The sequence below is a fragment of the Giraffa tippelskirchi genome, chromosome 3 (genome assembly GCF_054371585.1).
Source record: "Giraffa tippelskirchi isolate mGirTip1 chromosome 3, T2T-mGirTip1v1.2.pri, whole genome shotgun sequence".
Classification (NCBI taxonomy): Eukaryota; Metazoa; Chordata; class Mammalia; order Artiodactyla; family Giraffidae; genus Giraffa; species Giraffa tippelskirchi.
In genome coordinates, this window is record NC_137277.1 from 51,262,689 (window position 1) to 51,268,702 (window position 6,014).

Sequence of the window (6,014 nt, forward strand, 5' to 3'; positions counted from 1 at the left end):
CACTATCTAAGAAGAGATTTTTGGCTGCAGGATCTGGATCCAGTGTTTTCCGACATCTCTTGACATGCCCTTGGGTGGGATGGGAGTTGAGCGTTCATGTGAGTCACTTAGAGGTTTTTATAATATAATTTTCGATTAACTCAGGGGCCAGGTGGTGAAGTCTCTCTGGCAGGGCAAGTCGGGAGTGGGGGGGTGGGGGGAGGAGGATTCTCCTGGCTGGGGAGGTGGGGCTCTCTGCCCATCTTGCAGAGTCCTGGCTCTTGCGAAAGGCGCTGAGCATCTTGTTCAGGAAGCAGGAGGCTCACTCCTTTGGCTTCCGGAGAGTCTGTGAGACTACCTGAGAGGTGGGCTCAGCTAAGCCTCCAAGCCCGCTCGGAGAGGAGGGCTGACTGCTCCATTAGTGGCTCGGAAATTGATCCCTGGAGCTCTGAGGTCTGAGGGACCACTTTTAGAGAGAGAATCATGGGCTAAGCACCAGTTGACAAGTATTAAAACCCTGTTTTTTCCCGAGAAGTGTGAAAAGGCAACCAATAACATCTCTGGCATCATTCAGGTTTTCTTATAAAGGACAGAGCCCTTCTGCCTTGGTCCCCAGCATACAGCCCTCACTCTGATGCACCAGACTCTCTTCTCAGGCGCCGTCTGCATCCTACGACCAGCCGTTGGGAAGCACACTTGACCTGGCGGTGTCCGCAGGAGACCGCGCTGCTCAGCACCTCCAGAGCCTGTTTGGCTCCCAGAAAATCCTCGCCTCTGGCGCCTGAGAGCCCAACAGAAATAAAAACGAGAATTGAGAAAGCATTCCTTTTTTCCAGTAAATTCAGCCAGTGAGCTCAGAGCAAGGGTAACGCTTTTCCAGGAAGGTGGATCCCGTAGTCCCAAGCCCAGCTCTTCAGCATTGAATGTCACCAGCCCATCCGTGGGGCTGGTGGGAACTCTGTAATCAAAATTTGGGAAATCACTAAACTCTTTGCATGCCGAATAGCTATTTATATATTATATAAATAAAATAAATAAATAAATAAAATATATAAATATATATATCTCACAAATGCAGGCCACATGTCAAATTCAGCTTTGCTTTTTTTTTTTAAATGAATAAACTTAATAAAATGAACGTTGGAGAGGGTATTTGGAAAGACATCTATTTAAATTTTTATTACACATTTGATGTTAAAAACAAAGAATGACTTAGATAAAACGTATAAATAAATATATATAAACACGCACACAGTACAGATTACACATTATTAGAAGACACATTAGCGGATGGGATATGAAACGTCAAGTGTTTTGTTATATAGCATGGACATTTTATTTTACATATCGGAACATAAAGCCATTTTACAACTGTGAAGTGTGTGGATGCTCTTTACTCCTGACTTGTCATTTCTTGGCTCAGCCACAGTCTCTGCTTCCCTCTTCCTCACTGAGTTTCTCAAGGGCCAGGTGGAGCCCTTAGTGCCTCTGCATTTGTACCCTGGAGCCTCTGCGCTTAGAGGGAAGTAATTTAGGACCAAGGGAGCAATCGTACCTTTGATCTCATACTATTCCCCAGATGATGGGTCTGGATTCCAGGACCCACGAAAACCCCAGAAGGGCAGGGAGACAGTACACAAGAATCTGTCACCTTTGAGTAGTGGACACATAACCTTGCGATTTGGGGGAGGTATGCTCACAGGTGGGGAACTCTTGGTGGGATCTGTGTGACTGCTTCAGACAAGGAACTGAAGAGCTGGTTGGAGTCAGAGCCTGCGGCTTCCTGGAACAACGGTCAGATATATGCGCCACCCGCACCTCACCCCCCTCAGTGGAGGAATCAAGGCTTGGCAGAGACCTCTGTTTGTCCAGTCCTCTGCTAGATCCTTGAAGTTTGGTATTAAGATGGGGTAAGAAAAGGAGACAAAATCCAGTCCCAGTTCACAGTCCTAAATGAGAAGAGAAACTGATGTCCAAAGGTGTGTTGGGTCTCCCTCCTAGCAACTCCTCACCTCTTTTGCCCCCTACCCTTCCTGGCTCCTTTTCCAAAACTGCTCACTGTCACCCACCATCTCCAGGAGGGAACCAGAGAAGAGAAGACAAGGGTAAGGGGTATCCTGTAAATCCTTGTCCTCGTCAGGATTAAGATGAAATTTCCTGCTGGGTAGACATCAGCCTTGTCTCCTATTTCCCCCAGAGTCCTCCCCCGTGGCCCTGGGATTGCTCTCTGGAAGGACTTCTCTCTGCAGAAGGAAGCCAAGCTCCTTCTTCACTTTGCTGCTGTCTTCTCAGGTGCCTCAGTGGTAAAGAATCCACTGGTTAATGCAGGAGACACAGGCTCATTCCCTGGATTGGCAAGGTTCCCTGGAGGAGGAAATGGCAACCCACTCCAGTATTCTTGCCTAAAGAATCCCATGGACAGAGGAGCCTGGCGGGTTACAGTCCATGGGGTCGCAAAGAGCTGGACACGACTGAACACGCACATACACACCCACCTTGTTGGTCACAGAGAAAAACTTCACTGAACGTGGCCCAGGGTACAGGGAAGTGGGGGCTCTTCTTAACACACACCTGCTCTGCTCTTCTCCTTCTGGGTGCAGATGGCATTCTGGAATACTCCATACCTTCTAGAACCACAGGTAGAGGGCTGGGAGCTTGATGTGTGTTCCCAGGCTCTCTCTAGACACACAGTTGCCTGAGTTCGAGGTAAAGAAAGCCGCTTCTTAAGAGAGATTTTGTCTTCAGGCAGCCCGCAGCTTCCTACCAGCTTTTCTGGGAAGCATGAGGTCCGTGGACTTCCCCACCTGGGCAGGGCTAGAACAAGGCCTGCAGTGGGATTTGTGGAACTTTCCTGCCCCTTTGAATCAACAAGTCAATAAAAAGGGGGCACATGGGATCCCCTGGAACAAAGGGCACCATTCAGTAGCGCCAACAGGTCATACATCATCAGGGCCAGAAACCTGCCACATGAAAAGTGGCTGCTGCGGCGGTGCCCTGCCTGGGAAGGGAAATAAAAAAAAAACGAACGTTCAGCTGTGAGCCACAGGCAGGCAGGCTGCCCCCCCCAACACCCCCTCTGCTCCCCGTCAAACTCCCCCCCACAACAGGGCCCTGCTCTCAGCCCAAGGCCAGGCCCTCGGGAGAAACTGGATCAGACTCCCAGGCTCAACTCAGCCACCCAGCTCCCCGCCAACAACAGAAGAGCCTGGGATCACTGAAGGGAGAACGCAAAGATGAAGCTGGGGCAGGCTGACAAATTGTTAAAAAACCAAACCAACTTGCAGCCTCCGCTGGGCCTCAGGGGGTCAAGAGGCCTCGCCTCTTCCCACTAATGGAGCCTCCTGAAGGAGTAGCAGTCCCAGCCATGCAGTGTCTTATCTTACAACATAAAATTAAAACCCACTTAAAAGGCCGGAGGGCATGTTAACATTCCCCCTGCTGTCTAATTGAAGTAGTTCCCAGCGCAAAGGATTTCACTTGAAAGATGTCTGCCTCCAAGCCAGGTTTCTCCTGCTTGGCGACCAGGGGGAGGGGATAGGGAAGGAGAGAGCTTCATTTCAAAGACTGGCAGGGACTTAGGCGGGAAAATCTGGGGTCCCGAGGGCCAAACCCCCCACCCCCCTGCACCCCGCCCCACCCTACAGGCGGCAGGTGGCAACAGCAGAGGTTAGAACGGGCTGGGTGTTTTGTTTTTTTTTTTAATTTACAAATTCATTAGCAGCGATGTCAGCAGAGGCCAGACTCCTGACAAGAAGCCCTGGTAATGATTCAAATATGGCCCCCAGCAAAACCTGGCAGTTCCCGTGGCCCAGAGATCTCTCTTGGGTCCGCCCACTGCCCTCCTATGCAAATACATCACAGGTCTCCGAGGCATACGGAATCAATCAGGGACATCCTGTAAAGGTGGTGAACTTGCAGTGGGCATCCTGAGTAATGGGAACCAGTCAGCCCCAGAACTGGCTGCGGCTGAAAGCCAAGGTGACAGCGATTAAGCAATTGTGTGCAGAACAAAATGGCAAAGGGGCCGGGTAATCAATTCAATTTCGATGGGCAACCCGAGCCACAGCCGCCTCTGTCGCAGCTGATTAGAGAGGGCCCCGCTGGAGCTTTCAGGGGGAGCCCATCAGAGATCAGAAACAGGCCCGGATGAAAAGGGAAAGAACCGTCTCCTGAGAAGCAGGCGATGAAGGACTCTGTTTTATGTGACTGTGTGCTTCCATCTCTCCTTGAAGAAAGAGTTGGGGGGAAAAAAAAAGCTAGCAGTTTGGAGATTAGATAGTTTTCTTTTCAGTCATTTATCATGATGAAGGAAAGTAGACAGGGCAGGGGCCAAAAAATCTCCAGTGGGATTTCTGCGAAGTCTCACTAAGAAGGACCAGGTTTATGCTTCGCTGCTCCAGCAGCCCCTGGTTATTACCACAGCCTGACGGGGTCTGCAGAGTGTCCACAGTCCCTCTTCTCTAACAAGAGCAAACAGGCCCCAGCGCTCTGAGGATCACAGAAATTCTCCTGCAGAAACCCCAAACCACCAAATTGTATCATTTGTGAAAATTAAAGCCTGAGTTGGAATCATCCAGAGGGCAGGAAAATGGGAAGGGCCCTGATGGGTTTGCCCGCCGTCACCACTGACCCCAGACTGATGGCGAACCCTGGCAGCCTGCTGGAGAATTCTAGGCTTGTGCTTGGTTCTCTGGTGCCAGGAGTTCAGGGGAGTCAGAGCAAGGGCACCCACGGGCACAGAGGCTGTGAGAGAGACTGGCCATAGGACCGTGGAGGGGACGGGCAAGGCTCGTCAGCAGATGGGATGCAGAAGCCGGATGGGGAGGGCGATCTCAGAGCCCATGGAGAGCAGTGAACGTCTGGGCCAGGAGGGCTCAGGGCTGGGGCAGGGCTGGAGAGGAGGGAGGAAGGGCTGACTTGGAAGATGAGAGCCGTGGGTGCCCATGATTGGATCACTCTTTTTTTTTTAATTTTTAAAATTGAAAAATAATTTTATTGGTGTATAATTGCTTTATAATGTTAGTTGTGTTCATTTCTGCTGTACAACAAAGTGAATCAGCCACATACGCATATATATCCGCTCCCTCTTGAATCTGCCTCCCATCCTCTCCACCCATCAGATCGCTCTTAAGTGAAGAAGGACAAATGATTAATAAACTTGAACAAGAAGAACCTCCCTAATAATTGAAAATGCAATTTAAGGTGATAATATACTGCTTTTGTCTAACAAGTAAATCAACATTTAAGAAAAGATGTGTGTAGCCTCTTTTAGCCCTAGCTGGCAGGAGAACAGATTGCTATAGTCTTTCTGGAAAAACCAATTTGGTAGTGTGGACAAAGACTCTAAAAGTGTTCATATCCTAAAGAAAATAACTAGAAATGTGGACATAGCTTAATGCTCTATAATGTTCATTGTGGTTGTTATTTTTAATAGTTCCAAATTGGCAGAGAGTAAATTATGGTTAAGTAAATTATGATATACTCAGATTCTGGAATATGATGTAGTCATTGACCCTGTGTTTACAAAGTGTGTTTAGTGACATAGGGAAATGATTTAAAAACTAAGTGAAAAAAGATGATTGTAATATAATATATGGGCTTCCCAGGTGGTGCAGTAGTAAAGAATATGCCTGCCATTGCAGGAGACACAAGAGATGTTGGATCGATCCCTGGGTTGAGAAGATTCCCTGGAGGAGGAAATGACAGCCCACTCCAGGATTCTTGTTGGGATAATTCCATGGACAGAGGAGCCTGGTGGGCTACAGTCCATGGGATGACAAAGAGTCAGACATGACTGAACACTATAGAACAGAATGTAGAATATGATCTCAATAATACTAGAAAATGAAAAAAATATTGGCACAGTCAAACTATAGATCATTAAATAGCAATCAACAAGATCATGAAATATATAAATATATATCTCCATGATATATTATGTGAAAAAATTTCTGAGTAATATGTATGGCTTCCCATTTGTGTGAAATATAAAACAAAACCTCTGCATATGTGTGCACATATGTGTGTGCAACTTC

General features: G+C 48.1%; 1 long non-coding RNA gene across 1 annotated transcript; it reads right to left on the reverse strand.

The window, feature by feature from the left end:
• LOC145541979 (uncharacterized) lies at window positions 1-2,570 on the reverse strand. Its single transcript, XR_014079484.1, has 2 exons — window positions 2,475-2,570; window positions 1-760 (listed from the first exon to the last, which is right to left on the reverse strand). It is a non-coding gene; the product is annotated as an uncharacterized LOC145541979 (long non-coding RNA).
• Window positions 2,571-6,014: the final 3,444 nt, after the last annotated feature.